At 60.6% G+C, this 22,214-nt stretch overlaps 1 non-coding gene across 1 annotated transcript; it reads left to right on the forward strand.

The window, feature by feature from the left end:
* Nucleotides 1-12,266: 12,266 nt before the first annotated feature.
* LOC131861100 (5S ribosomal RNA) lies at nucleotides 12,267-12,385 on the forward strand. Its single transcript, XR_009360181.1, has one exon. It is a non-coding gene; the product is annotated as a 5S ribosomal RNA (ribosomal RNA).
* The last annotated feature ends 9,829 nt before the right edge of the window (nucleotides 12,386-22,214 follow it).

Consider the following 22,214-nt stretch of genomic DNA (forward strand, 5'->3'; position numbering starts at 1 on the left):
GGGAGAGAGAAGCCAAGGAGACCACGAGAGTGCTGAGAGTGGGACAGCGCTGAATAGGCGGGAGAAGCCTGCGCGTATAAACGGAGATATATATCCAATTGCAACGAAGGAACGTGCCAAAGATCGAGAACAATGGCAGAAATGCTAGTAACGTGCACTTCGGGACCAACGCATCACCGGAAGACAACCGCCAAACATCGAAAGAGTCGCGATGCTCCGCAACCTACGTGCAAAGCGGTCGCACACCGGGTAAGGGAGTGAGAGCCCCAAACATAGCTGGGCGAGGCGCTCACTCCGCTCTTTAATATCTCGTTAATACCGCCAAGGAAATGGCACAAGCGCACACACACAAGCATCCTCGGAAGAGGACAGTTCGAGTGACAGGTCAAATCCAAGAGTTCCGAAGACTACCTCCAGGAACAATCGGGAACAAGACCGATTACAAGTCGTCGAGTCTGTTACTGGGCGAACACGAGATGCGCACAGGAAATCGATCAGCCCTCACAATGGCCCAAGGCCAGAGATCGGACTGCTACGATTTACCCCAACAATCATCGTGCCACTCTTCGCAGAGAGGTGATAGACGCCAAGGAGCCCGCGCATAGCAATCGAGGTGTAAAAAGGGCGTTGAAGGCAGGAAGCCTGGACGAAAGAGGCTACGAGGTCACCTCGAAGCGGTCTAAGAGTCGGGCGCACTTGGGGCGACTACCAGTGCCAACCCCTTATCCCGCGGTGCGTCCGACACAGAGAAATTTCCAAGGCGGCCAAGGAGCCTCCCCGCATAGCAATCGGGGTGTGAGCTTACAGATGCAGCATTGATAGCAATCGAGGTGTGAGGCGAAGGATGCAGAAGTGAGAGCCGAGGGATGTAGCAGAGATAGCAATCGGGGTGTGTGATGCAGCAGAGATAGCAATCGAGGTGTGCGGTGGGAAGGGCCCAGCAGCCAGATGCATGAAGCGACGGATGAAGCAGTGATGACAACTGGGCTGTGAGGAGAGGAGGGATGCAGCCAAGAAAGCAATCAGGGCTCGAGGCAAGGGATGCATCAAGGATAGCAATCATGTTGTGAGGCGAGATTCCATAGGCTAAACGTGAGAGGCTGCAGGGTCGACTCAGAGAGGTCTATGCATGTGAGAGGCTGAAAGCAAGGTCGACTCGGAGCGGTCTATGCATCAGGCGCGCTTGGGGCGACTACCAGTGCCAACCCCTTATCCCGCGACGCGTCCGACAAAGAGAACGTTCCAAGGCGGCAGAGGAGGTTACCAGCTGAAGGATGCAGTAGCGATAACAGGTATAGTTCCGCGGCGGCCGAGAAGACTCACCGCATAGGAATCGGGATGCGAGGCGAAGGATGCGCCGGGAAGGCCCCGACGACTAGGAAGAGGCTGCAGGGCCGCCTCGGAATGGTCCAAGCATCGGACGCGATTGGGACGACTACCAGTGCCAACCCCTTATCCCGCGATGCATCCGATACACAGATAGTTCCAACGCGGCCGAGGAGCCTCACCGCATATCAATCGGGGTGCGAGGCGAGGGATGGGGCGGGAAGGCCCCAACGGCTACACGGAAGAGGCTTCAGGGCCACCTCGGTATGGTCCAAGCATCGGACGCGCTTGGGGCGACTACCAGTGCCAACCCCTTATCCCGCGATGCTTCCGATACACAGAAGGTTGCAAGGCGGCCGAGGAGCCTCACCGCATAGCAATCGGGGGTGCGAGGCGACGGATGCGGCGAGATGGCCCCAATGGCTAGACGGAAGAGGCTTCAGGGCCGCCTCGGAATGGTCCGAGCATCGGACGTGCTTGGGGCGACTACCAGTGACAACCCCTTATCCCGCGATGCGTCCGATACGAAGACGGTTCCAAGGCGGCCGAGGAGCCTCACCGCATAGCAATCGGGGGTGCGAGGCGACGGATGGCCCCAACGGCTAGACGGAAGAGGCTTCAGGGCCGCCTCGGAATGGTCCAAGCATCGGACGCGCTTGGGGCGACTACCAGTGACAACCCCTTATCCCGCGATGCGTCCGATTCGAAGATGGTTCCAAAGCGGCCGAGGAGCATCACCGCATAGCAATCGGGGTGCGAGGTGGGGGATGCGGCGAGATGGCCCCAACGGCTAGACGGAAGAGGCTGCAGGGCCGCCTCGGAATAGTCCAAGCATCGGACGCGCTTGGGGCGACTACCAGTGACAACCCCTTATCCTGCGATGCGTCCGATACGAAGATAGTTCCAAGGCGGTCGAGGAGCCTCACCGCATAGCAATCGGGGTGCGAGGTGGGGGATGCGGCGAGATGGCCCAAACGGCTAGACGAAAGAGGCTGCAGGGCCGCCTCGGAATAGTCCAAGCATCGGACGCGCTTGGGGCGACTACCAGTGACAACCCCTTATCCCGCGATGCGTCCGATACGAAGATAGTTCCAAGGTGGCCCAGGAGCCTCACCGCATAGCAATCCGGGTGCAAGGGGGGGGATGCGGCGAGATGGCCCCAACGGCTAGACGGAAGAGGCCACAGGGCCGCCTCGAAATAGTCCAAGCATCGGAGCCTCACCGCATAGCAATCCGGGTGCAAGGGGGGGGATGCGGCGAGATGGCCCCAACGGCTAGACGGAGGAGGCCACAGGGCCGCCTCGGAATAGTCCAAGCATCGGACGCGCTTGGGGCGACTACCAGTGACAACCCCTTATCCCGCGATGCGTCCGATACGAAGATAGTTCCAAGGCGGCCGAGGAGCCTCACCGCATAGCAATCGGGGTGCGAGGTGGGGGATGCGGCGAGATGGCCCCAACGGCTAGACGGAAGAGGCTGCAGGGCCGCCTCGGAATAGTCCAAGCATCGGACGCGCTTGGGGCGACTACCAGTGACAACCCCTTATCCCGCGATGCGTCCGATACGAAGATAGTTCCAAGGCGGCCGAGGAGCCTCACTGCATAGCAATCGGGGTGCGAGGTGGGGGATGCGGCGAGATGGCCCCAACGGCTAGACGGAAGAGGCTGCAGGGCCGCCTCGGAATAGTCCAAGCATCGGACGTGCTTGGGGCGACTACCAGTGACAACCCCTTATCTCGCGATGCGTCCGATACGAAGATAGTTCCAAGGCGGCCGAGGAGCCTCACCGCATAGCAATCGGGGTGCGAGGTGGGGGATGCGGCGAGATGGCCCCAACGGCTAGACGGAAGAGGCCACAGGGCCGCCTCGGAATAGTCCAAGCATCGGACGCAGCTTGGGGCGACTACCAGTGACAACCCCTTATCCCGCGATGCGTCCGATACGAAGATAGTTCCAAGGCGGCCGAGGAGCCTCACCGCATAGCAATCGGGGTGCGAGGTGGGGGATGCGGCGAGATGGCCCCAACGGTTAGACGAAAGAGGCTGCAGGGCCGCCTCGGAATAGTCCAAGCATCGGACGCGCTTGGGGCGACTACCAGTGACAACCCCTTATCCCGCGATGCGTCCGATACGAAGATAGTTCCCAGGCGGCCGAGGAGCCTCACCGCATAGCAATCGGGGTGCGAGGCGAGGGATGCGGCGAGATGGCCCCAAAGGCTAGACGGAAGAGGCTGCAGGGCCGCCTCGGAATAGTCCAAGCATCGGACGCGCTTGGGGTGACTACCACTGCCAACCCCTTATCCCGCGATGCGTCCGATACGAAGATAGTTCCGAGGCAGCCGAGGAGGTGGGGGATGCGGCGAGATGGCCCCAACGGCTAGACGGAAGAGGCTGCAGGGCCGCCTCGGAATAGTCCAAGCATCGGACGTCCTTGGGGCGACTACCAGTGACAACCCCTTATCCCGCGATGCGTCCGATACGAAGATAGTTCCCAGGCGGCCAAGGAGCCTCACTGCATAGCAATCGGGGTGCGAGGTGAGGGATGCGGCGAGATGGCCCCAAAGGCTAGACGGAAGAGGCTGCAGGGCCGCCTCGGAATAGTCCAAGCATCGGACGCGCTTGGGGCGACTACCACTGCCAACCCCTTATCCCGCGATGCGTCCGATACACAGATAGTTCCGAGGCAGCCGAGGAGGTGGGGGATGCGGCGAGATGGCCCCAACGGCTAGACGGAAGAGGCTGCAGGGCCGCCTCGGAATAGTCCAAGCATCGGACGCGCTTGGGGCGACTACCAGTGACAACCCCTTATCCCGCGATGCGTCCGATACGAAGATAGTTCCCAGGCGGCCGATGAGCCTCACCGCATAGCAATCGGGGTGCGAGGCGAGGGATGCGGCGAGATGGCCCCAAAGGCTACACGGAAGAGGCTGCAGGGCCGCCTCGGAATAGTCCAAGCATCGGACGCGCTTGGGGCGACTACCACTGCCAACCCCTTATCCCGCGATGCGTCCGATACACAGATAGTTCCGAGGCGGCCGAGGAGCCTCACAGCATAGCAATCGTGGTGCGAGGTGGGGGATGCGGCGAGATGGCCCCAACGGCTGACGAAAGAGGCTTCAGGGCCGCCTCGGAATGGTCCAAGCATCGGACGCGCTTGGGGCGACTACCACTGCCAACCCCTTATCCCGCGATGCGTCCGATACACAGATAGTTCCGAGGCGGCCGAGGAGCCTCACAGCATAGCAATCGGGGTGCGAGGCGAGGGATGCGGCGAGAAAGCCCCAACGGCTAGAGGGAAGAGGCTTCAGGTCCGCCTCGGAATGGTCCAAGCATCGGACGCGCTTGGGGCGACTACCAGTGACAACCCCTTATCCCGCGACGCGTCTGATACACAGATAGTTCCAAGGCGGCCGAGGAGCCTCACCGCATAGCAATCGGGGTGCGAGGCGAGGGATGCGGCGAGAAGGACCCAACGGCTAGACGGAAGAGGCTTCAGGGCCGCCTCGGAATGGTCCAAGCATCGGACGCGCTTGGGGCGACTACCAGTGACAACCCCTTATCCCGCGACGCGTCCGATACACAGATAGTTCCAAGGCGGCCGAGGAGCCTCACCGCATAGCAATCGGGGTGCGAGGCGAGGGATGCGGCGAGAAGGACCCAACGGCTAGACGGAAGAGGCTTCAGGGCCGCCTCGGAATGGTCCAAGCATCGGACGCGCTTGGGGCGACTACCAGTGACAACCCCTTATCCCGCGACGCGTCTGATACACAGATAGTTCCAAGGCGGCCGAGGAGCCTCACCGCATAGCAATCGGGGTGCGAGGCGAGGGATGCGGCGAGAAGGACCCAACGGCTAGACGGAAGAGGCTTCAGGGCCGCCTCGGAATGGTCCAAGCATCGGACGCGCTTGGGGCGACTACCAGTGACAACCCCTTATCCCGCGACGCGTCCGATACACAGATAGTTCCAAGGCGGCCGAGGAGCCTCACCGCATAGCAATCGGGGTGCGAGGCGAGGGATGCGGCGAGAAGGACCCAACGGCTAGACGGAAGAGGCTTCAGGGCCGCCTCGGAATGGTCCAAGCATCGGACGCGCTTGGGGCGACTACCAGTGACAACCCCTTATCCCGCGACGCGTCCGATACACAGATAGTTCCAAGGCGGCCGAGGAGCCTCACCGCATAGCAATCGGGGTGCGAGGCGAGGGATGCGGCGAGAAGGACCCAACGGCTAGACGGAAGAGGCTTCAGGGCCGCCTCGGAATGGTCCAAGCATCGGACGCGCTTGGGGCGACTACCGTTGCCAACCCCTTATCCCGCGATGCGTCTGATACACAGATAGTTCCGAGGCGGCCGAGGAGCCTCACCGCATAGCAATCGGGTTGCGAGGCAGATTATTGGGAAGGGAACCCCCTGGGATGCGGCTCAAGCAGTGCCCAAAGGGACTGGAATGCGGAATCACATCGAGAGACCCAAATGCTATACGAGGGCTCAAATCGAATTATCGATTTGGCCACGACATGGACGCATCGGAACGACTACCTTTGCCGAACCACTCGCAATTGCATCCATACCGAAACCAATAGACATTTCCGTTAGAGCCCTCGCATAGCATTCGGGAATCTCGCATGCCCCTCTAAATCGACCAATGCTGGCGCTCAATGAAAATCCGAGCGCTACCACCGTTCGAGCGCCAGCATTGGTCGAGTTAGAGGGGCACGGGGGAGAATGCTCCAGTCAACACCTCCCCTATATAAGTTATTTGTCCGATTCTCGCACAACCGTAGTCTGCCTCGTCGAATCAAACAACGGTCCCAGATTCCGACTTCCGTTCCGTAGAGACCCAAAAGCTAGATGGAGGCTCGCAAGAAAGAGAGTCGGCACATAGCAATCAGGTTTCTCGAACGTTTAGGGACCGAGCTCACTTGCGGATAGGGCAAAATCCGCCAAGCAACCCAAAAGCTAGACGGGGGCTCGAATCGAATCGCCTAGGCGGCCACAACAACGACGTGTTAGATCGACTACCAGTGCCAAACCATTCAGCAAGACTAGTTTGTGTCGAGGCCGGATAGAGATTCTCAGAGAGCGCCCGCATAGCATTTAGGAGACCTGCCGCGTCCCTCACACTCGACAAATGGTGGTGCACGTTTATAAATCCGAGCGATCCCAACCCTTTCAAGCACCAACATCGGTCGAGATAGAGGGGCACGGAGGGGGCTGCGTGAGACAACACAGTCCCCTATATAAGTTATTTGTCCGATTCTCACACATCCGAAGAATGGTCATCAAATCGGACAACAGCCCAAACTTTCGACTTCCGTCCCAGAAAGCCCAAGAGCTATCTAAAACGTTCATGGCCGGAACTCGATCGCGGCTATACCAGTCCGCCAAGCAACCCAAAAGCTAGACTGGAGCTCTAGTTGAATCACCTCTGTGGCCACTGCAAGGACGTGTTGGAGCGACTACCATTGCCGAACCATTCCGCAGGTCGAGTCCATACCAAGGCCGCATAGAGATTCACGATGAGCTCCTGCATAGCAATCAGGAGACTTGCCGTGTCCATCACAATCGATAAATCCTGGTGCAAGATTTTTGCATCCGAGCTCTCCAACCAGTAGAGCACCAGCATCAATCGACATAAACGGGCACGGGGGGAGGATGCTCGAGAACACTACCTCCCCTATATAAGTTATTTGTCCGATTCTCAAGCAGCCGAAGTCTGGTCATCGAATCGGGTCAAAGACCACAACTTCCGACTTTACCCACAATGCAAGTCATCGAATCGAACATCGGCCCCCGAGTCGGACTCCATGCGTATGTCAGGTCATCGGACCCAAATTCTGCCTTCCTGCGCATGGCGGGCCATCAATATCAACTCGGTCATCGGACCCAAACTCCGCCTTTCTGCGTATGGCACGCCTTCAAATCGGTCATCGGACCCAAATTCCGCCTTCCTATGCATGGCGGGCCATCAACATCAACTCGGTCATCGGACCCAAATTCCGCCTTTCTGCGCATGGCACGCCATCAACTCGGTCATCGGACCCAAATTCTGCCTTCCTGCGCATGGCAGGTCATCGGACACAAATTCAGACCTCGCGAATATGCATACGTATCGAATCGGTCATCGGACCCAACTTCCGACTTCATCCATACTGTAGGGTCTCTGAGGTTGGCGCGGTGCGCTCAACCCGGGGAGTCGACCCATCGAAGCATACACCTCCCCTATATAAGCTATTTGTCCGATTCCCACACCTGTGTAGTTTGCACCTCTGACCAGGACATCGACCCCAACTTCCGAACTCGACTGCAACGACGGCACCAGCGCCTTGGTGCGCACCTTGCGACGCACAGTCCCAACATTCGCCTTCCTGCACATGGCAGGTCATCGGACCCAAATTCCGACCTCGCGAGTATGCCTACATATCGAATCGGTCATCGGACCCAACTTTCGACTTCATCCATACCGTAGGGTCTTTGAGGTTGGCGCGGTGCGCTCAACCCGGGGAGTCGACCCAACGAAGCATACACCTCCCCTATATAAGCTATTTGTCCGATTCCCACACCTGTGTAGTTTGCACCTCCGATCAGGACATCGACCCCAACTTCCGAACTCGCCTGCAACGACCGAACCAGCGCCTTGGTGCGCACCTTGCAACGCACAGTGCCAACATTCGCCTTCCTCAACATGGCAGGTCATCGGACCCAAATTCCGACCTCGCGAGTATGCCTACATATCGAATCGGTCATCGGACCCAACTTCCGACTTCATCCATACCGTAGGGTCTTTGAGGTTGGCGCGGTGCGCTCAACCCGGGGAGTCGACCCAACGAAGCATACACCTCCCCTATATAAGCTATTTGTCCGATTCCCACACCTGTGTAGCTTGCACCTCCGATCAGGACATCGACCCCAACTTCCGAACTCGACTAAAAAGACCGCACCAGCGCCTTGGTGTGCACCTTGCAACGCACAGTGCCAACATTCGCCTTCCTACACATGGCAGGTCATCGGACCCAAATTCCGACCTCATGAGCATACCTACTAATCGAATCGGTCATCGGACCCAACTTCCGACTTCATCCATACCGTAGGGTCTTTGAGGTTGGCGCGGTGCGCTCAACCTGGGGAGTCGACCCATCGAAGCATACACCTCCCCTATATAAGCTATTTGTCCGATTCCGACACCTGTGTAGTTTGCACCTCCGCTCAGGACATCGACCCCAACTTCCGAACTCGCCTGCAACGACCGAACCAGCGCCTTGGTGCGCACCAAAAGTGCGCACTTTTGGTGCGCACCAAAAGTGCGCACTTTTGGAGGGCACTTTTTGGAGGGCACTTTTCTGCGCTCCAAAGGTGCGCACTTTTGGAGGGCACTTTTTGGAGGGCACTTTTCTGCGCTCCAAAGGTGCGCACTTTTGGAGGGCACTTTTTGGAGGGCACTTTTCTGCGCTCCAAAGGTGCGCACTTTTGGAGGGCACTTTTTGGAGGGCACTTTTCTGCGCTCCAAAGGTGCGCACTTTTGGAGGGCACTTTTTGGAGGGCACTTTTCTGCGCTCCAAAGGTGCGCACTTTTGGAGGGCACTTTTTGGAGGGCACTTTTCTGCGCTCCAAAGGTGCGCACTTTTGGAGGGCACTTTTTGGAGGGCACTTTTCTGCGCTCCAAAGGTGCGCACTTTTGGAGGGCACTTTTTGGAGGGCACTTTTCTGCGCTCCAAAGGTGCGCACTTTTGGAGGGCACTTTTTGGAGGGCACTTTTCTGCGCTCCAAAGGTGCGCACTTTTGGAGGGCACTTTTGTGCACTCCAAAGGTGCGCACTTTTGGAGGGCACTTTTCCTGCGCTCCAAAGGTGCACACCTAGGTGAGCACCTTCGACCACACCTTGTAGCACACCAAACTCTGACTTTCGACTTCATCCGCAATGCAGGGTCTTTGAGGTTGGCGCAATGCGCACAACCAGGGGAGTCGACCCATCAAACCCAACACCTCCCCTATATAAGCTATTTGTCTGATTCTCATACATGCGTAGCCTGCAAGAGCAATTAGGACATCGACCCCAACTTTCGGCTTCTAAACGAAAACAAGGTCTTTGAGGTTGGCGCAGTGCGCACAACCAGGGGAGTCAACCCACCGAATGCAACACCTCCCCTATATAAGCTATTTGTCTGATTCTCATACATGCGTAGACTGCAGCAATGATTAGGACATCCACCCCAACTTTTGACTTCTTAAACAAGACAGGGTCTTTGAAGTTGGTGCAGTGCACACAACCAGGGGAGTCGACCCATCAAACGCAACACCTCCCCTATATAAAGCTATTTGTCCGATTCTCATACGTGTAGTCTGCAGCAGCGATTACGACATCGACCCCAACTTCCGAATTCGTTTGCATTGACCGCACCAAAGGTGCGCGCCTTGGTGTGCACCCTGGAGTGCACTTTGGTGCTCACCTCGGTGCACACTTTGGTGTGCACCAAAGGTGCGCACCTTGGAGCGCACCAAAGGTGTACACTTTGGAGCGCACCACATAGGGTCTTTGAGAGGTTGGCGCAGTGCGCACACCAAGGTGGGTGTTGAGGTGCGTGCCGAGGTGGGTGGGTGCTAGGGTGCGCTCCATGGTGGGTGCCAGGGTGGGTGCGTGCTAGGGTGGATTCCAAAGAGGGTCATAGGGTGGGTGCCAAGGTGGGTTGGTGATATAGTGGGTTCAAAGGTGGGTACTAGGGTGGGTTCCAAGGTGGGTCACAAGTTGGGTGCCAGGATGCGTGGGTGTTAGGTTGGGTGCCAAGGTGGGCTCCTGCGTGGGTGGGTGCTAGGGTGGGTTTCAAGGTGGACGCGAGGGCGGGTGCCAAGGTGGGTAACAAGTTGGGTGTTAGGATGGGTGAGTGCTAGAGTGGGTGCCAAGGTGGGTGGGTGCTAAGGTGGATGCCAAGGTGGTTCACAGGGTGGGTGGGTTCTAGGGTGAGTTCCAAGGTGGGTCACAGGTTCAGTGCTAGGGTGGGTGTCAAGGCGGGTGTCGAGGTGCCTGGGTGCTAGGGTGTGGATGCCAATGTGGGTCATAGGGTGGGTACTAGGGTGGGCTGCAATGTGGGTGCCAAGGTGGGTAACATGCTCGGTGGGTTCTAAATTGGGTGCCAGGGTGGGTGTGCACCCACCTTGCCCGAGGTGGGTGCCAAGGTGCCAGTGTGGGTGGGTGCTAAGGTGGATGCCAAGGTGGGTGAGAAGGTGGGTGATAGGTTGAGTGGTAGGATGGGTGGGTGCCAAGATGGGTCACAGGGTGGGTGCAAGGGTGGGTAGGTGCTAGGGTTGGTGTCAGGGTGGGTGGGTGCTAGGTTGGGTTCCAAGGTGGGTGCGAGGGTGAGTGTCAAGGTGGGTCACAGGTTAGGTGCTAGGATGGGTGAGTGCTAGGGTGCAAAGGTGCCAGGGTGGGTGCTAGGATGGGTCGATGCTAGGGTGAGTGGCAAGGTGGGTCCACAAGTGTCAAGGTGGGTGCCGAGGTGGGTGCCAAGTTGGGTTCCAAGGTGGGTGCCAACGTGGGTGCTAGGGTGCGTGGGTTAAAGGGTGTGTCACAACGTGGGTGCCAGGATGGGTGCGCACCCACACTGGCCAAGACGGGTGCAAGGTTGGGTTCCAAGCCCGGTCACAGGCTGGGTGCTAGGATGGGTGGGTGCCAAGGTGGGCACCAGGGTGGGTGCACCCACCCTGGCCAAGGTGGGTCACGGGGTGGGTCCTAGGGTGGGTAACGGGGTGGGTACTAAGGTGCGTGCCAAGGTGGGTCATAGGGTGGGTGCCAAGGTGGGCACCAGGGTGGGTGTGCACCAACCCTAGCCAGGGTAGGTCACGGGGTGGTTGTCGGGGTGGGCTTCAAGGAGCCAAGGTGGGTGGCAAGTAGCCAAGTTGCGTGCCAAGGTGGGTGTCGGGGTGGGTGCCAAGGATCCAAGGTGGGTGCCAAGGAACCAAGGTGGGTGTCTGGGTGGGTGCCGAGGTGGGAGCCAGGGTGGGTCCCAAGGTGAGTGCAAAGGTGGGTGCCAGGGTCAAGGTGAGTGCCAATGTGGGTTCCAAGGTGCCAGGGTCAGGGTGAGTGCCAATGTGGGTTCAAAGGTGCTAAGTTGGGTGCGAGGTTGGGTGTGAGGGTGGGTGGGTGCCAAGGTGTGCTAGGTGGAAGCCCGGGTGGGTCGGCATCCCATGGGTGTCGAGTTGGGTGCCTGATGGGTGCTTCTTGTCAAGTTTTAGTCGTCGGGACTCATTTCGAGCCTTAGAGGTCGTTTCTTGTCCGGTTGCCCTGTCTTCGACCTGGGAACCCAATTTTGGTCCTCGGGTCCCATTTTTTTTTGTCTCGCATCCCACTTTTGGCCTGTGGCCTTTTCGGGGTCGATTCTCGTTTTGGGCATCAGAGCATGTTTCTTCTCCTAAAACCCAATATTTGTTTATTAAGTCTCGGAACACATTTTTGTTCTCGTGGACCCATCATGGGTCTTGGAACGCATTTGTGGTCCTTGGGTCCCATTTTGCATCCCGAAACTTGTGTTTTGGTGCTTGATCCCTATTTTGGGTGCCCACCTTGCACCAAGTGCGCACCCGGGGCAAACCGAGCGCCTTGGTGCACCGGGGCAAGATCGAGCGTGCACCCGAGGCGCCCCGAACATGCACCAAGGTGCACTCGGCCCACATGTGAGCGCAGGTCGTTGCGCCCGAGGTGGTGTGTGGGCACCGCGTTGCAGACGGGACACTGCACGCACACGACGCCCCGTCCAGGTGCACGCACGTAGGCCGGGCCGGGTGCACACCCGATGCCCTAGCAAGGTGCGTGCACCCGGGCAGGGCTCACACTTGGCGAACGGGGCGCACTTCGCGAGGGAGGGTGTGCACCTCGACGGGGGTGGGTGGCCGGGGTGGATTCGCACGTGGGTCGCGGTTTGCTAAGTACACACTGCGACAAGCTCATAACGGGTGCGATCATACCAGCGTTAGTGCACCGGATCCCATCAGAACTCCGCAGTTAAGCGCGCTTGGGCCGGAGTAGTACTGGGATGGGTGACCTCCCGGGAAGTCCCGGTGTTGCACCCTTTTTTAGTTTTTCGCCGGGCGTCGCAATGCTATTTGAATTAACCTTTTGCCCGTTTGCGTTCTCGTCGGGGCCGGGCCGGGCCGGGGTGCGTTGCCCGCACTACCGCGCGCGCCGGGGCGACACCGAGCGCGCACCCGAGGCGCCCCGAGCACACAGGCCACGGTGCAACCCGGGCGTTGTGCGCGCACCCCGGTGCGCCCGAGGTGCTGCGCGCGCACCCAGGTGAAATCGGTGTGCACCTCGGCCAGTGCGCGCTCGGTCGAGTCGCGCACGTTGGCCAAGGTGCACGGTGATGTTTCTTACTCTAAGGTTCCGCACCAGACGCCCGGGACAGGTGAGCGAAGCTGGGCGGGGCCGGGTGCGCGCCCGGGGCAGGTGCACGCAGCTGGAGAGAGCTTTGGAGCGCACCAGAGGTGCGCACCTTGGAGCACACTTCGGAGCGCACCAATGATGCGCTCCATTCAAAAGTTTCCTGAAAAGGCAAAAAAAGTTGAGATTATAGAATTTCCCACTTGAGAGATTGTAAAAAAAAAAAATTTAAAATGAAGGAAACGCGGGTGCCAAGGTGTGCGCGCCCGGGTGCGCAGCCCAGCCAAGGTGTGCGCACCAAGGCGCCCACCCTGGCGAAGGTGCACGCAAGGTGCGCACCCGAGGCAAACCGGACAATTAACCCAACTTTCGACTTCGCGCGCACCTGCGCACCTTGGAGCGCACTTCGGAGCGCTCCTTGGTGCGCACCAATCTTGGGCACCTCGGAGTGCACCATGGCGCCCACCAAGGTGCGCACCCGGGGCAAACCGAGCTTCGACTTCGTGCGCACCTTGGAGGCGCCCACCAAGGTGCGCAGCCCAGCCAAGGCGTGCGCATCAAGGTGCGCACCCGGGGCAAACCGAGCTCCGACTTCGTACGCACCATGGAGCGCACAAAAGGTGCGCAACCCAGCCAAGGTGTGCGCACCCCGGGCAAACCGAGCTCCGAATCGTGCGCACCAGAGGTGCACGCCATCGTGCGCACCTTGGAGCACACTTCGGAGCCCTCCTTGGTGCGCACCGATGTTGTGCACCTCGGAGCGCACCCGGGGAAAACAATGCAATTAACCCGACTTTTGACTTCGTGCGCACCTCGAAGCGCTCTCGGGTTCGCACCTCGGAGCACACCGAGGTGCGCACCTTTGATGCGCTGCCTTCACCAATTTCCAGAAAAGGCAAGAAAACATTGAGAAGGTGTGCGCACCGAGGTGCCCACCCTGGCGAAGGTGCACGCGAGGTGCGCACCCGGGGCAAACCGGGCTCCGACTTCGTGCACGCCATGCTGCGCACCTTGGAGGGCCATGGTGCGCACCTTGGAGCAAACTTCGGAGCGCTCAATGGTGCCCAACCCAGCCAAGGTGCCCACCGCGGCGAAGGTGCACGCGAGGTGCGCACCCGGGGCAAACCGGGCTCCGACTTCGTGCACGCCGCACCTTGGAGCACACTTCGGAGCGCTCCTTGGTGCGCACCAGGGCGCGCAAACCAGCCGAGGTGCCCACCCCGGCGAAGGTGCACGCGAGGTGCGCACCCGGGGCAAACCGGGCTCCGACTTCGTGCACGCCATGGTGCGCACCCGGGGCAAACCGGACTCCGACTTCGTGCAGGCCGCACCTTGGAGCACACTTCGGAGCGCTCCTTGGTGCGCACCATGGTGCCCACCAGGGCGCGCAACCCAGCCAAGGTCTGCACACCAAGGTGCCCACCCCGGCGAAGGTGCACGCGAGGTGCGCACCCGGGGCAAACCGGGCTCCGACTTCGTGCACGCCATGGTGCCCACCGCGGCGAAGGTGCACGCGAGGTGCGCACCCGGGGCAAACCGGGCTCCGACTTCGTGCACGGCGCACCTTGGAGCACACTTCGGAGCGCTCCTTGGTGCGCACCATGGTGCCCACCAGGGCGCGCAACCCAGCCAAGGTGTGCGCACCAAGGTGCACGCGAGGTGCGCACCCGGGGCAAACCGGGGTCCGACTTCGTGCACGCCGCACCTTGGAGCACACATCGGGGCGCTCCCGGGTTCGCACCGTGGTGGGCACCTCGGAGCACACCAAGGTGGGCAGCGAGGTGCGCACCTTTGATGCGATGCCTTCACTAATTTCCATAAAAGGCAAAAAAAAACGAGATTTTAAAATTTCCGTTTTGAAAGATAGTGAAAAAAAGGGAATGCTGGTGCCATCTTGAGCCCGCCCTGGTGCGCAGCCCAGCCAAGGTGTGCGCACCAAGGTGCCCACCCTGGCGAAGGTGCGCGCCCGGGCAATTAACCCAACTTCCAACCTCGCGCGCGCCAGGGTGGGAGCGCACCCAACAACCGGGCCTGGGAAGAGCCAATGCGAGAAACCCCACCAAACGCTCTGACAAAAAAAGAGGGGGCGCTCCAGTAACCCCGCTTCGGAGCGCACCCTGGGCAAACCCAGCCAAGGTGCCCACCCCGGCCAAGGTGCAGGCGAGGTGCGCACCCGGGGCAAACCGGGCTCCGACAACGTGCACGCCGCACCTTGGAGCACACTTCGTAGCGCTCCCGGGTGCGCACCTTTGATGCGCTGCCTTCACTAATTTCCAGAAAAGGCAAAAAAAAAAGGAGATTTTGAAATTTCCGTTTTGAAAGATAGTGAAAAAAACGGAACGCGGGTGCCATCTTGAGCCCGCCCTGGTGCGCAGCCCAGGCAAGGTGCCCACCCTGGCAAAGGTGCGCACCCGGGCAATTAACCCTACTTCCGACTTCGTGCGCGCCAGGGTGGCAACCGGGCCTGGGAAGAGCCAATGCGAGAAACCCCACCAAACGCTCCGACAAAAAAAGAGGCGGCGCTCCAATAACCCCGCTTCGGAGCGCAGCCGGGGCAAACCCAGCCAAGGTGCCCACCCCGACGAAGGTGCACGCGAGGAGCGCACCCGGGGCAAACCGGGCTCCGACAACGTGCACGCAGCACCTTGGAGCACACTTCGAAGCACTCCCGGGTGCCCACCGGCGTTGCGCACCGTGGTGGGCAGCGAGGTGCGCACCTTTGATGCGCTGCCTTCACTAATTTCTAGAAAAAGGCAAAAAAAAATGAGATTTTAAAATTTCCGTTTTGAAAGATAGTGAAAAAAAAGGAACGCGGGTGCCATCTTGAGCCCGCCCTGGTGCGCAGCCCAGGCAAGGCATGCGCACCAAGGTGCCCACCCGAGGTGCACACCCGGGGCAAACCGGGCTCCGACTTCGTGCAGGCCGCACCTTGGAGCACACTTCGGAGCGCTCCTTGGTGCGCACCATGGTGCCCACCAGGGCGCGCAACCCAGCCAAGGTCTGCACACCAAGGTGCCCACCCCGGCGAAGGTGCACGCGAGGTGCGCACCCGGGGCAAACCGGGCTCCGACTTCGTGCACGCCATGGTGCCCACCGCGGCGAAGGTGCACGCGAGGTGCGCACCCGGGGCAAACCGGGCTCCGACTTCGTGCACGGCGCACCTTGGAGCACACTTCGGAGCGCTCCTTGGTGCGCACCATGGTGCCCACCAGGGCGCGCAACCCAGCCAAGGTGTGCGCACCAAGGTGCACGCGAGGTGCGCACCCGGGGCAAACCGGGGTCCGACTTCGTGCACGCCGCACCTTGGAGCACACATCGGGGCGCTCTCGGGTTCGCACCGTGGTGGGCACCTCGGAGCACACCAAGGTGGGCAGCGAGGTGCGCACCTTTGATGCGATGCCTTCACTAATTTCCATAAAAGGCAAAAAAAAATGAGATTTTAAAATTTCCGTTTTGAAAGATAGTGAAAAAAAGGGAATGCTGGTGCCATCTTGAGCCCGCCCTGGTGCGCAGCCCAGCCAAGGTGTGCGCACCAAGGTGCCCACCCTGGCGAAGGTGCGCGCCCGGGCAATTAACCCAACTTCCAACCTCGCGCGCGCCAGGGTGGGAGCGCACCCAAAAACCGGGCCTGGGAAGAGCCAATGCGAGAAACCCCACCAAACGCTCTGACAAAAAAAGAGGGGGCGCTCCAGTAACCCCCCTTCGGAGCGCACCCTGGGCAAACCCAGCCAAGGTGCCCACCCCGGCCAAGGTGCAGGCGAGGTGCGCACCCGGGGCAAACCGGGCTCCGACAACGTGCACGCCGCACCTTGGAGCACACTTCGTAGCGCTCCCGGGTGCGCACCTTTGATGCGCTGCCTTCACTAATTTCCAGAAAAGGCAAAAAAAAAAGGAGATTTTGAAATTTCCGTTTTGAAAGATAGTGAAAAAAATGGAACGCGGGTGCCATCTTGAGCCCGCCCTGGTGCGCAGCCCAGGCAAGGTGCCCACCCTGGCAAAGGTGCGCACCCGGGCAATTAACCCTACTTCCGACTTCGTGCGCGCCAGGGTGGCAAACCGGGCTCCGACTTCGTGCAGGCCGCACCTTGGAGCACACTTCGGAGCGCTCCTTGGTGCGCACCATGGTGCCCACCAGGGCGCGCAACCCAGCCAAGGTCTGCACACCAAGGTGCCCACCCCGGCGAAGGTGCACGCGAGGTGCGCACCCGGGGCAAACCGGGCTCCGACTTCGTGCACGCCATGGTGCCCACCGCGGCGAAGGTGCACGCGAGGTGCGCACCCGGGGCAAACCGGGCTCCGACTTCGTGCACGGCGCACCTTGGAGCACACTTCGGAGCGCTCCTTGGTGCGCACCATGGTGCCCACCAGGGCGCGCAACCCAGCCAAGGTGTGCGCACCAAGGTGCACGCGAGGTGCGCACCCGGGGCAAACCGGGGTCCGACTTCGTGCACGCCGCACCTTGGAGCACACATCGGGGCGCTCCCGGGTTCGCACCGTGGTGGGCACCTCGGAGCACACCAAGGTGGGCAGCGAGGTGCGCACCTTTGATGCGATGCCTTCACTAATTTCCATAAAAGGCAAAAAAAAACGAGATTTTAAAATTTCCGTTTTGAAAGATAGTGAAAAAAAGGGAATGCTGGTGCCATCTTGAGCCCGCCCTGGTGCGCAGCGCAGCCAAGGTGTGCGCACCAAGGTGCCCACCCTGGCGAAGGTGCGCGCCCGGGCAATTAACCCAACTTCCAACCTCGCGCGCGCCAGGGTGGGAGCGCACCCAACAACCGGGCCTGGGAAGAGCCAATGCGAGAAACCCCACCAAACGCTCTGACAAAAAAAGAGGGGGCGCTCCAGTAACCCCGCTCCGGAGCGCACCCTGGGCAAACCCAGCCAAGGTGCCCACCCCGGCCAAGGTGCAGGCGAGGTGCGCACCCGGGGCAAACCGGGCTCCGACAACGTGCACGCCGCACCTTGGAGCACACTTCGTAGCGCTCCCGGGTGCGCACCTTTGATGCGCTGCCTTCACTAATTTCCAGAAAAGGCAAAAAAAAAAGGAGATTTTGAAATTTCCGTTTTGAAAGATAGTGAAAAAAACGGAACGCGGGTGCCATCTTGAGCCCGCCCTGGTGCGCAGCCCAGGCAAGGTGCCCACCCTGGCAAAGGTGCGCACCCGGGCAATTAACCCTACTTCCGACTTCGTGCGCGCCAGGGTGGCAAACCGGGCTCCGACTTCGTGCAGGCCGCACCCTGGAGCACACTTCGGAGCGCTCCTTGGTGCGCACCATGGTGCCCACCAGGGCGCGCAACCCAGCCAAGGTTTGCACACCAAGGTGCCCACCCCGGCGAAGGTGCACGCGAGGTGCGCACCCGGGGCAAACCGGGCTCCGACTTCGTGCACGCCATGGTGCCCACCGCGGCGAAGGTGCACGCGAGGTGCGCACCCGGGGCAAACCGGGCTCCGACTTCGTGCACGGCGCACCTTGGAGCACACTTCGGAGCGCTCCTTGGTGCGCACCATGGTGCCCACCAGGGCGCGCAACCCAGCCAAGGTGTGCGCACCAAGGTGCACGCGAGGTGCGCACCCGGGGCAAACCGGGGTCCGACTTCGTGCACGCCGCACCTTGGAGCACACATCGGGGCGCTCCCGGGTTCGCACCGTGGTGGGCACCTCGGAGCACACCAAGGTGGGCAGCGAGGTGCGCACCTTTGATGCGATGCCTTCACTAATTTCCATAAAAGGCAAAAAAAAACGAGATTTTAAAATTTCCGTTTTGAAAGATAGTGAAAAAAAGGGAATGCTGGTGCCATCTTGAGCCCGCCCTGGTGCGCAGCCCAGCCAAGGTGTGCGCACCAAGGTGCCCACCCTGGCGAAGGTGCGCGCCCGGGCAATTAACCCAACTTCCAACCTCGCGCGCGCCAGGGTGGGAGCGCACCCAACAACCGGGCCTGGGAAGAGCCAATGCGAGAAACCCCACCAAACGCTCTGACAAAAAAAGAGGGGGCGCTCCAGTAACCCCGCTCCGGAGCGCACCCTGGGCAAACCCAGCCAAGGTGCCCACCCCGGCCAAGGTGCAGGCGAGGTGCGCACCCGAGGCAAACCGGGCTCCGACAACGTGCACGCCGCACCTTGGAGCACACTTCGTAGCGCTCCCGGGTGCGCACCTTTGATGCGCTGCCTTCACTAATTTCCAGAAAAGGCAAAAAAAAAAGGAGATTTTGAAATTTCCGTTTTGAAAGATAGTGAAAAAAACGGAACGCGGGTGCCATCTTGAGCCCGCCCTGGTGCGCAGCCCAGGCAAGGTGCCCACCCTGGCAAAGGTGCGCACCCGGGCAATTAACCCTACTTCCGACTTCGTGCGCGCCAGGGTGGCAACCGGGCCTGGGAAGAGCCAATGCGAGAAACCCCACCAAACGCTCCGACAAAAAAAGAGGCGGCGCTCCAATAACCCCGCTTCGGAGCGCAGCCGGGGCAAACCCAGCCAAGGTGCCCACCCCGACGAAGGTGCACGCGAGGTGCGCACCCGGGGCAAACCGGGCTCCGACAACGTGCACGCAGCACCTTGGAGCACACTTCGAAGCACTCCCGGGTGCCCACCGGCGTTGCGCACCGTGGTGGGCAGCGAGGTGCGCACCTTTGATGCGCTGCCTTCACTAATTTCCAGAAAAAGGCAAAAAAAAATGAGATTTTAAAATTTCCGTTTTGAAAGATAGTGAAAAAAAAGGAACGCGGGTGCCATCTTGAGCCCGCCCTGGTGCGCAGCCCAGGCAAGGCATGCGCACCAAGGTGCCCACCCGAGGTGCACACCCGGGGCAAACCGGGCTCCGACTTCGTGCAGGCCGCACCTTGGAGCACACTTCGGAGCGCTCCTTGGTGCGCACCATGGTGCCCACCAGGGCGCGCAACCCAGCCAAGGTCTGCACACCAAGGTGCCCACCCCGGCGAAGGTGCACGCGAGGTGCGCACCCGGGGCAAACCGGGCTCCGACTTCGTGCACGCCATGGTGCCCACCGCGGCGAAGGTGCACGCGAGGTGCGCACCCGGGGCAAACCGGGCTCCGACTTCGTGCACGGCGCACCTTGGAGCACACTTCGGAGCGCTCCTTGGTGCGCACCATGGTGCCCACCAGGGCGCGCAACCCAGCCAAGGTGTGCGCACCAAGGTGCACGCGAGGTGCGCACCCGGGGCAAACCGGGGTCCGACTTCGTGCACGCCGCACCTTGGAGCACACATCGGGGCGCTCCCGGGTTCGCACCGTGGTGGGCACCTCGGAGCACACCAAGGTGGGCAGCGAGGTGCGCACCTTTGATGCGATGCCTTCACTAATTTCCATAAAAGGCAAAAAAAAACGAGATTTTAAAATTTCCGTTTTGAAAGATAGTGAAAAAAAGGGAATGCTGGTGCCATCTTGAGCCCGCCCTGGTGCGCAGCCCAGCCAAGGTGTGCGCACCAAGGTGCCCACCCTGGCGAAGGTGCGCGCCCGGGCAATTAACCCAACTTCCAACCTCGCGCGCGCCAGGGTGGGAGCGCACCCAACAACCGGGCCTGGGAAGAGCCAATGCGAGAAACCCCACCAAACGCTCTGACAAAAAAAGAGGGGGCGCTCCAGTAACCCCGCTCCGGAGCGCACCCTGGGCAAACCCAGCCAAGGTGCCCACCCCGGCCAAGGTGCAGGCGAGGTGCGCACCCGAGGCAAACCGGGCTCCGACAACGTGCACGCCGCACCTTGGAGCACACTTCGTAGCGCTCCCGGGTGCGCACCTTTGATGCGCTGCCTTCACTAATTTCCAGAAAAGGCAAAAAAAAAAGGAGATTTTGAAATTTCCGTTTTGAAAGATAGTGAAAAAAACGGAACGCGGGTGCCATCTTGAGCCCGCCCTGGTGCGCAGCCCAGGCAAGGTGCCCACCCTGGCAAAGGTGCGCACCCGGGCAATTAACCCTACTTCCGACTTCGTGCGCGCCAGGGTGGCAACCGGGCCTGGGAAGAGCCAATGCGAGAAACCCCACCAAACGCTCCGACAAAAAAAGAGGCGGCGCTCCAATAACCCCGCTTCGGAGCGCAGCCGGGGCAAACCCAGCCAAGGTGCCCACCCCGACGAAGGTGCACGCGAGGTGCGCACCCGGGGCAAACCGGGCTCCGACAACGTGCACGCAGCACCTTGGAGCACACTTCGAAGCACTCCCGGGTGCCCACCGGCGTTGCGCACCGTGGTGGGCAGCGAGGTGCGCACCTTTGATGCGCTGCCTTCACTAATTTCCAGAAAAAGGCAAAAAAAAATGAGATTTTAAAATTTCCGTTTTGAAAGATAGTGAAAAAAAAGGAACGCGGGTGCCATCTTGAGCCCGCCCTGGTGCGCAGCCCAGGCAAGGCATGCGCACCAAGGTGCCCACCCGAGGTGCACACCCGGGGCAAACCGGGCTCCGACTTCGTGCAGGCCGCACCTTGGAGCACACTTCGGAGCGCTCCTTGGTGCGCACCATGGTGCCCACCAGGGCGCGCAACCCAGCCAAGGTCTGCACACCAAGGTGCCCACCCCGGCGAAGGTGCACGCGAGGTGCGCACCCGGGGCAAACCGGGCTCCGACTTCGTGCACGCCATGGTGCCCACCGCGGCGAAGGTGCACGCGAGGTGCGCACCCGGGGCAAACCGGGCTCCGACTTCGTGCACGGCGCACCTTGGAGCACACTTCGGAGCGCTCCTTGGTGCGCACCATGGTGCCCACCAGGGCGCGCAACCCAGCCAAGGTGTGCGCACCAAGGTGCACGCGAGGTGCGCACCCGGGGCAAACCGGGGTCCGACTTCGTGCACGCCGCACCTTGGAGCACACATCGGGGCGCTCCCGGGTTCGCACCGTGGTGGGCACCTCGGAGCACACCAAGGTGGGCAGCGAGGTGCGCACCTTTGATGCGATGCCTTCACTAATTTCCATAAAAGGCAAAAAAAAACGAGATTTTAAAATTTCCGTTTTGAAAGATAGTGAAAAAAAGGGAATGCTGGTGCCATCTTGAGCCCGCCCTGGTGCGCAGCCCAGCCAAGGTGTGCGCACCAAGGTGCCCACCCTGGCGAAGGTGCGCGCCCGGGCAATTAACCCAACTTCCAACCTCGCGCGCGCCAGGGTGGGAGCGCACCCAACAACCGGGCCTGGGAAGAGCCAATGCGAGAAACCCCACCAAACGCTCTGACAAAAAAAGAGGGGGCGCTCCAGTAACCCCGCTCCGGAGCGCACCCTGGGCAAACCCAGCCAAGGTGCCCACCCCGGCCAAGGTGCAGGCGAGGTGCGCACCCGAGGCAAACCGGGCTCCGACAACGTGCACGCCGCACCTTGGAGCACACTTCGTAGCGCTCCCGGGTGCGCACCTTTGATGCGCTGCCTTCACTAATTTCCAGAAAAGGCAAAAAAAAAAGGAGATTTTGAAATTTCCGTTTTGAAAGATAGTGAAAAAAACGGAACGCGGGTGCCATCTTGAGCCCGCCCTGGTGCGCAGCCCAGGCAAGGTGCCCACCCTGGCAAAGGTGCGCACCCGGG

Source organism: Cryptomeria japonica, unplaced genomic scaffold (assembly GCF_030272615.1).
Source record: "Cryptomeria japonica unplaced genomic scaffold, Sugi_1.0 HiC_scaffold_20, whole genome shotgun sequence".
NCBI classification, from domain to species: Eukaryota; Viridiplantae; Streptophyta; class Pinopsida; order Cupressales; family Cupressaceae; genus Cryptomeria; species Cryptomeria japonica.